This window comes from Penaeus japonicus, unplaced genomic scaffold, assembly GCF_977035675.1.
Source record: "Penaeus japonicus unplaced genomic scaffold, GWHDUDI00000001_assembly GWHDUDI00000019, whole genome shotgun sequence".
Taxonomy (NCBI): domain Eukaryota; kingdom Metazoa; phylum Arthropoda; class Malacostraca; order Decapoda; family Penaeidae; genus Penaeus; species Penaeus japonicus.
Window position 1 is genome coordinate 17,781,600 of NW_028234421.1, and position 10,000 is coordinate 17,791,599.

The following is a 10,000-nucleotide window of genomic DNA, read 5'->3' on the forward strand; positions in this document are numbered from 1 at the left end:
ATGCTATTCATTTCAACATGACTCCCTGCACTATTTGCATTTACCCTTTTACTTGACTAATAAAAAATCTATGCTCTTGTTGAGAGCATCAGGTCTATTTTGGTCGTTAGGATTAAGGTCACCGACGCTTGCATACAAGCTGCAATTTGAGTGCGCGTGCAGAGAGGGAGCATGCGCGAAGCTCAGAGGAGGAAACTGGGGACGGGGTCACTCTCAAGCGTGACATCTAGGATAACAAAGAAGTGGATGAAGATGAGGATGAGAATGAGGATGATGATGATGATGAGGAGGAGGACGAGGAGGAGGAGGAGGAGGAGGAGGAGGAGGAGGAGGAGGAGGAGGAGGAGGAGGGGGGGGATAGGAGGATGACGGCGACTACGAAAAAGAGTCAGGTGGTGGTAGGAGGGTTCCAGTGGTGTTGAGAGAGGAGGGTGACGAGAACGAGAGGAAGAGGGAGAGGCAGCGAAGAAGAAGAGGGAAAATAGATATGTATAAAGAAGCAAGTGGATGAGAAGGAAGAGGAAGACTGAGGAAGGACAGTCGAGAAGGAGGAGACGAGAGATCTGAAGAAGGAAGACAAAAACGATGATTAAACATTAAAAAAGAACCATAAGTAGAAATAAAAATAAACAACAGGAAAATAATAATAATAATAATAATAATAATAATAATAATAATAATAATAAGTATAAGTATAAGACAAAAAGGAGAGGAGTAGAAGAGGGGAGAAGAAGAAGAAGAAGAAAAAGAAGAAGAATAAGAAGAGAGGAGGAGTAGGAGAGGGGAGAGAAAGGTGAGGAGGAGGAAGAGGAAGGAGTAAGAGAAGAAGGAGGAGGAGGAGAAGAAGAAGAAGAGGAAAAGGAGGAAGAAGAAGAGGAGGAGGAGAAGAAGAGGAGCAGAAGAGGAAGAGGGAGGAGAAGAAGAAGGAAAGTAGGAAGAAGAAGAAGAAGGAAAGTAGGAAGAAGAAGAAGAAGGAAAGTAGGAAGAAGGAGAAGAAGAAGCATAATAATAAGAAGAAGCAGAAGGCTCAGCAAGGTTATCGAGCGTGTCTCGCAGGCTTATGTCAACATTTGACGCGATAACATTGCCCTAGTGACGCCAGGGCCATGAGCAGCGGCCGGCGCCGTGAACGTCGCGTCAGACACAAGGAGTCAACAACAACACGAGAGACGAAACCAACAAACGGAGGTCGAGGAGAGGGAGAAGGAAAGAAAGGAAAGGGAAGAGATGGGCAGGGCGGAGAGGGAGAGGGGCAAGTGGGGAAGGGAAAGGGGGAGAAGGGAGTGGGGGGGAAGGAGGAGGGGAGCCGAGGAAAGAGAAGGAGAGTGGGGGGAAGAGGTGCCGAGAGAGAGGAGGAAAGCAGAGGAGAGAAAGAGAGAGTACCGAGAGAGAGGAGAGAGAGAGAGAGAGAGAGAGAGAGAGAGAGAGGAGAGGAGGTCGGAGAGAGAGAGAGAGAGAGAGAGAGAGAGAGAGAGAGAGAGAGAGAGAGAGAGAGAGAGAGAGAGAAAGGAGCGGGTTCCTGCCTTAACAGCGGTACTGAATCCCCGAATCGGGCCAATGGAATCAATCGTCGGGCTGGGCGGCCGGGAGTGAATGCTAATGTGATGAATAGATCGACTGAGCCAATGATGAGTGAATGATGAAGAGTAATGGTGAATGACGTAGATCAATCTTAAGTCCATGGGGGGCGGCTTGCGATGTCTGACCCTGCCACCCCCCCCCTTTCCATCCACCGCTCCAATTGGATCCGCCTCCTTACACCCCCCACCCCCCTGTGTTTTTCATCTGAACACGACTTTTGTCTCTTTGCCACAGGGAGCGTAAACAGTTCCGACAATAAATGACTACAGAACTCTTACTGTTTACCACCTAGAATCAAGTGATCCCACTCTGGCAGTGATGCTGGAAAAATAAAGAGACACTATAATAATATACCTAATTTAATCAAGCTTCGCTTCCTTCGAATTTCCTTTCGTCATAACATGTGTGTCAATAGTCTTGCTTTGACGTCAGCGCGTTCCCTTGCAACATTCATTTTGTTCAGTTCTTTTCTTTTTTGAACTCTTTTTAGATCTTTATCTTTATCCTGGGTGGCCACCGGTAGCCCTAATAATTACGTCACCACAGCCCCTTCACCCCTCCCCTGCCCCTCCCTGTCCTATGCAAAGCACATCATGACGGGGTGCCTTGCCCCCACCCCCTCCCCTCCCGCTGGCAAAGACGCGGGGACAACACACGTCGTGATGACTTCAGTGGGTCTCCCGAATGCGACACCTCATCACGCTTGCTCCCAAGTATAAGTGATGTACAAAGCAAATTATAGTGAAATCAATAGTAAAATAAATGCAATCCTCCCACCCAAATAACAACCCCTGAATTCTAAACATTATCCCAGCCATCACCATCTTCACCACCATCAACCGTAACACTACCCAGCTCATCCTGCACTACAACACCATACCAACCAAGCACCGTCGCCATTGCCTACAAGAAATACCTTTCCCTTCCCCTCCCACTCCCCCTCCCCTTTCCCCCTCCCCGCCTCCCCGGGTTCGCAGAGCACCTCGATGCGCTTCAGTTCCCAAAATCTGTCTGCATTCCTTGTGCGTTTCGATCGTGTCACAACGCCGTGTCGTCGAGCTGCAGATGGCTCGCTGCATCTCTCCTCGCCATAAACCGAATCATAAATAGTGTTGGGAAACGACATGCAATAAGCGCCACTGTTGATTCCTTTCTCTTTGAGAGCGCAGTTATATCAACAAAGCATATCTGAGAGAAAAAAAAATACCTCCTTTTTCTTGCTCTCGGTAGAGAGAATTTAATTAAGTCGAAGTTTTATCCCATCCGTCACCGACGTAGAAAGCAACACACTTAAAACGTCTTTATTAAAGTAAAGAAAAAATACAAAACCAAACGATAAAAAAATAGGACACAGACTAAAGAGGAACAAATGCAAATACAACGAACACACAGCTACGTTCCCGTCGGACTTGGCTCATCGTCCCCATCCATGACAAAAGGAGTCACGGCGAACTCATCACAACAAAGACCTCCTGCCTCTCATCCCCGACCGCTTTATAGAGCGCGAGGAGGCCTAGGGAGTAAAAATAGTGTTTACTGTGCGCTTTATAATTCCTCTTGTGTTTTCCCTTGTGTTCGGGGCTGATGTCCGGCCTGAGACAAAGTCTGCATATTTTCCCATGTGTGATTGCTCAAGCCGTCAGAATATATCACGGCGTGTAAAATAATTTTACTATTCACACATAAAAACCTACGAAGACATTCATGCCATAAAATGAAAACTATAATTTGACAAAGAAAATCTTACACCAATCCTATAATCACGAAAAATATCGACTCACCCTTCTCTCTCCCGTAACAGCATCCCACTCCCGCGCCATTCATATTCCGGGTGACATACGATGACGTCATAGTAAACAAAGCCACGTGACACCGGTGTGGCGACTGGCGGGACAAACAACAACTCCCCGCCACGCCTGGCCCGCCTGGCCCGCCTGGCCCGCCCGACCCTGCTTTCCGGAATGATGGCGAGGTCCAGGTCAAAATAAATACTTTCATTATCATAAAGCAATCAAGTTGATTACGAAACAGCGGGCCTAATGCCTAGGGCTGCCGGGCCTTTATGGTATCATATGTCAATATTAGCGCCAGGTGGTGGAGACATCTCGTTCTCTCGCGGTGACGTCATGTGGCTATTCCAGCCCTCGCCACAACCCATAACCATTCGCTTCCACAATCCTGCAATCTGCCACAATCAGCACCACCCTTTCACAGCGTTCCAGCTTAACGTAACACCAAACTACATCATAAAAATGTTTGATTTTTTAAACAATGCTTACGTTCTCTCAGGAGACATCTCATGCAAACACTAAATTTACTATAACTAATACAGCATGTATGTATAAAGTACAGGTTTGAATACATGTACCTCCCTCGACACATTCTACCCTTAATCACTCAACTCTCTCCCTTACTCCTCACACTCCTCTCTCTATTCCTTTCTTTCTTTCTTTCATCTCTACCCTTTCCTTACTCTTCTCTTCCTCCCTTCATTTTTCTCTCTCCCTCTCTTTCCCTCCCTCCGCCTATCACACATTCATTTCCAATTCCACTCAGATAAAACACAAGGAATATATCATTTTATTTTGATGTCCATCAACCAAACGTATATCGGCCACGCATGCAAATGAAAACATGTTTTACTCTCTTTTTCAGTTTACATACACCCATTAAAAAGTAAGTAGAAAATGAATTATCAACATATTTCTGCAACGCTAATGACCAAACTTTGCGTTCTCTGCTTCCATGCCTCCAGGGGACGCTACGCCCCGTTTCATGATGTTATTTGGCCAAACATTCGAATGCGGAGAGAGGGGAAAAGTTTGCGTGTGCGTGAGTATGTGTGTGTGAGATACAGAGAAAGAGGGAGAGGGAGAAAGAGATAGAAAGAGAGGGAGAGAGAGAAAGAGGGAGAGAGAAAGAGGGAGAGAGAGAAAGAGGGAGAGAGAGAAAGAGAGAGGGAGAGAAAACAAGAGAGAGAGAGAGAACACGCCAACGCAAGCACACGCTCAAATAAACAACAAGGCGCCCGCCTCCTCGCACAAACACAAAGCCCCCTCAATGATCAGCTTCGCCAGCGACAGCAATTACTGCGCCACGCCCGTCCCCGCCCATCAGCTGTCCTCGCGTCGCCCGTCGCAGTACCTGGCGCCCACCGTGTACTCCCGCCCTCGAAGCCGGAATTCAGAACGGATGAATATTCATGAATTAAGACTCGGGAAAAGTGGGAAGGAACTGTGTGTGTGTGTGTGTGTGTGTGTGTGTGTGTGTGTGTGTGTGTGTGTGTGTGTGTGTGTGTGTGTGTGTGTTTATTGACATTATCACTTATTGTTATCATTCTATTAGCTTCTACTTCCATTCTCCTTCTCTCTCCCTTCTCTTCTTAGCAGCTACCCCCCTCCCCCACCCCACCACCAACCCGGGAGTTGGTGCACGCAAACCGACTCCATCATTTAATTTCCTACTCTAATTCGAACACAATCTGCAATCATTAAGCTGCTCATTAGTACGATTACGCAAGTCACTTCGAGCATTTACTTGTATGGGGATCTGCATTTGCGTGAGGGATCACCATTTATATGTTCCTTTGTGTGTTTGTGTTTGTTATTGGACGTTTAGCTCGTTCGAGTTTCATTTGCATGAGGCGTTTCAGCTGAATGAAGCGTTATAATTGTTTATCGCAGTGACGTGGCTTTATGGGATGACTGAGGACGACAGTTGGTGCACTGCAATAACTTTCTCGATTTCCTTTGGTCACACGTCAGTGTTGTTTCACTTAAATGTTGTTATTCTTATTCGATGAGATATTTTCATCTGAGCTCATTGATTCTACTGCTCCTGCTATTGCTGCTGCTACTATGAATTATTTTTTTCATTATTTCCATCGTTATAACTATTATCACAACTAGTACTACTACTTTTATTTTTAAAAATGTTAGTTCTGTTATCACTAATATTAGTACTTATACTGCTATAAATAATGGCCATGATGACGTTGATCATAATATCAGTGGCAGATTCATCACCAATATGTCAGTCACAGCCGCCTTTGGCGACTTAAAAGAAGAAAAACGCTTTCACTCTAATCACTTCAAAGACTAAAGAAATCTCACTGTCAATTACAAATTTATAATAGCAATTACTTTCATACTACTTACTATAAAAAACTTTCCTACTGCTTAAACAAAAAAAACATACTGCGTAGTACATTTTTTCCCCATCCCCCCCACAAAAAATCTACTGCTCATTTCAAAAAAAGCTTCCCTACTGCCTATTGGAAAAATGAACTTTACAAAGAAGACTTCCCCTTCCCCCATTACTCTCAAAAATCTAAAAACGACACACAAGTCAGCCAAGCCATTAGCCTTGCCGCCTGCAATCGCCCTCCTGCTAACCAGGCATGAAAAAAGGCTTATGATGGAGGACGAGGCCGAGACCTAATGCTATAAATCACAGGGCGGGCAGATCCACGGACGCAGAGGGAGGGGGCGGGGGCGGGCGCAGAGGGAGGGGGCGGACGGCCGTTGAAAGGGACTGTTTGCAGCCTCGCGCTCTTGTTGTCGTCGTGGTCGTCTCGTATGGCTGCCATGGCTGCTGCCTCCAGCGCCAAGGTTGCAATGTGTTGGTTTGGGGTGTTGTGTGTGTGAGGGTGAAGGGGAGGGGAGGGGGGGGGGGGGAATGGGCGTGCTTTGCGACGGTACTGCGATGATGATGATAATGGTGAGCATGGCTGATGGATGCTGCTGTAATATCACCATCAACAATAACACTACAATAATAACGATATGATAATAGTACTTCCAATAATACTGATAAGAATAACAATATCAATAATATAAATATTAATAGCTCCTAGTATTTCATGTACACCACACACACACACACATCTATATAAATATTCATAACGATTCCATGATGCATTATTACATTATCAATTCATTAAAGGAACATCAAATGAAAGTCACCTCAGTGTTGCCAAATACAAAAATTAAAAACTATTCCAAGAGACAACGAGTGTTCTTTTATGAACGGTCTTTCATTTTAAAGTATTTGTTTTTTTAATACTCTCCTACTTCTATACATCTTTTAGTCTTTTATTTGGTTAATCATAATCATCATCGACTTGGAATCCACGTACGTCTCTTACTAAGTTAAATGTCCACGTCTGTATCCACACTTTATTAGCATGCAAGGGCGTCATCCACTTTTCGCCTTCTCACGGTTGGCCATAGGTTATCCAGCTGTACTCATTCACGGCGAGTAAAAGTGCCACGTGAATAAGGTGCAATTGAATATGAATGACTTTACTATCACTCTTGTGCCGCATTTAGTGATGAATATCCTCGGTCGTATCTTGTAGTGCGGTATCATCATTTTCAAAGAATCTTAACAAAATACACGTTCATTTCAATTCAATTGAATATATCTCTGTTACTTAATTTATATACTATCCGATTAATTGTATATGTAGCACACTTCAGATCAATCATCTCATTTCATATCATCATTTACCCACTCTAGCTGGTCCGATCTCCACCTTCCAGTCAAATTCCACCCAGACACAAACACCTTTCCAAAATACAGCTCCAGCCTTAACACATATCTGTTTCCTTCCGAGTCAACTTACTTTTCCTTCCCCAAATTCCGCCATCCTGTACACAGCGCCTTCTCGCAACAAACACTCTGCAATCAACTAACCAACATTGACACATCCTTTCACTCCTTTCCGCCAGGCCCTGACCCCCCCCCTCCCCCCTGCCTAGCCTCCCCGCAAAACACCTTGCTCAATGCCTTTATATTCGGCCCCTTTGTTAAGTAGCGTCAATTATACAATATCGAGGTTAAATGTCATTACGACACCTTCCCCGCGACAGGCGACGTCGGGGGGAGGCCGTGGCGCCGCGCCGTAGCATGGCTGTAATGCTAATGACGATCTTGCTGATGTTGGATGAATAATCGTAGTAATGAGGGAGGGAGGGAGGGAGGGGGAGAGGGGATGGGAGGCTATAGGAAAGGGTGAGGGATAAATAGGGGAGAGGATGAGGATGGGATGGGGGGAGGGAATGGCCGAGAGGAGCGAAATGATGAGCCGTGGGAAGGGCAGGGAAGTGGAGGGAAAAGGGGGAGGGGGAGGAGGTACGCCCAAACAACAAAGATTCATTAAGGACGCCATGCACTAATCGCGATTTTGCTTTGTCTCCCTTCTCGAGCTTTGAATGAAATGTGTATATTGGGAAAACGTCAGGCGTTCAAAGACGTGTAAACAAAACTCATGACAGCTCACGCTTTCTCATTTGCTGTGTTTATCTCAACTGTTCATCACAATCTCTCTATTTTTGAACGACCATACTTTTTCCTCGAAGTGGTATCATCAGCGCGAGAAAACGAGTGAAAATAAAAAAAAGAGAGAAAGCAGTTCATTGTACAGAAACTCCCATAATCCATCATAACAAAGATTGCCATTTTCGCGCCGGAGGAAAACTAAAAACGAGTGTTTTCAGTTTTAAGAGGCGGGCGTTTGGCAGCTCGATGCTAGCAATGGGAGGTCGTTAGTGCTTCTTCGATCGTAAATAATATTTCTAGATATACTCTTTTTTGGAATTGCGGTCTTTTGAATCATGTTCGACAAACACGTGAACATCTTTGCTCCAACACGCCACGTCCACGTTCGAAAAAGAGAGAAGAAAATGAAGTTTGTAAATAAAGCGAAATGAATGCCAACATGTGCAATCTGCATATGAGCATAAGCTGCATCAACAAACTCAAGACTAAATCAAATATTTCTAAATCAAGGCACGACAAAATACAACAAATAAACTGAACCATAAAATAAAACAAAACAAAGGCTGAGGCGGTGACAGTGTAACATGATTTTAGTGAACGAAATACCAGCCCGACCACAAAAACCAATGATTCACTGGAGAGACAAGTATCATAGACAGACACACCAACGAGAATTTTATCTATTTACCAACCACTTTTACGACTTTACTTTCTCTCCCTTTCTCTCCTTCTTCATCTCGATCGAAACAAAAAGAAAAACTGCGTATAATGTCTCTCCGGCAATAAACAATGGTAAAGTATCATCTGCGAGAGGCCACTGCAGAGGGTCCGGGGAGAAAGGTGACTGAGCACATCGCGAGAGGCGGCCAAGGCAGTGTGTCGTATCACAACAGCAATTTCTGTTTTGATAGTTGATTCTCTCCCTCTGTCCGTCCCTCAGTCCTTATTTCTGCGTCTCTCAAAATACCTTGAGGCGACCGCTATCGGCAGATTCAACTAAGAGTTCATGGGTCAGTACTGATGGAACCCCATTTCCAGGAAAAAGCGAGGGTAAAACTATATGGACAGCCCGTTAGCTCTGGAACTTGTAGCGACAGCGCGTTTTAGCTTTTCCTTTCCCCTCAAGCCAAAGTCCGTCATCCGGCACACGTCCGACGGCGACTTAGTGAAAAAAATGACACAATGACACCTTTAAGAATTAAATGGAACACGTACCATGACAAGAACTGCCGTTAACTGGCCACTCATACCTAATAATACTGTTTGTTATGAGGTTATCGATACCCGGTCTGCCGACCACCTTGAGAACCGCTACCCCATGCAGTAACGTCGCTACCATGTTCTTATGATGATATTCGTTGCAGTGCCCATGGAGGAATGGGAGGGTATGGAGAAAGGGAGAGGAAAGAGACATATGGAGGAAGAAAGGGAAAGGGAAAGGGAAAGGGAAAGGGAAAGGGATGGGGATGGAGAGTGGGATTTGATTTTAATAAGTTTATTCATACTATATACAGTGCATATACATAGTTTGTACAGTTCATGTTAGATTCTGAGGCATACATTGCTGGCGAAGCAGATATTACTGTGATCCTGTCAATTGATATGCTAGGGCAAAGCTATACATAAGAGAGAGTGAGATTGTGAGGGAAGCAGGGAGGGAGGGAGGGAGGGAGGGAGGGAGGGAGGGAGAGAGAGAGAGAGAGAGAGAGAGAGAGAGAGAGAGAGAGAGAGAGAGAGAGAGAGAGAGAGAGAGAGAGAGAGAGAGAGAGAGAGAGAGAGAGAGAGAGAAATCCAGCTTTACCTTTCCCTCTTTCTTCCCCCGGTAACTTTAAAAGCTCGTCACGCGCGGGGAATTTTCCTTCGGTTCTTGCGGGCGTCGCCGAGATCCGCTGGACAGCCCTCAAGTTTCGCAAAGGAAAAAAAACTCAGCGGAGAGTGAGGGGGCGTGGGCATGGGTGTCAGCTCGCAAGGAGCTCGCATGCCTGACGACAGATGTCAAAAGAGAGAGGAGGAAAAAAGCTGGCAAAATAGGACGAAAGGGGGAACATCCAGGAAAATCTCGCGTATCTTGGACTGACAGATCGAGCTATGTGTCTCGGCAGATGTCTCAGCTGTGCAGCCAAGCAGCTCCGTCGTA

The 10,000-nt window shown here is 45.5% G+C and overlaps 1 long non-coding RNA gene across 1 annotated transcript in view; it reads right to left on the reverse strand.

Moving 5' to 3' along the window:
• Positions 1 to 10,000, reverse strand: part of LOC147469772 (uncharacterized) — an 80,955-nt gene that overhangs the window by 23,011 nt on the left and 47,944 nt on the right. The gene's annotated exons all lie outside the window — the stretch shown is intronic.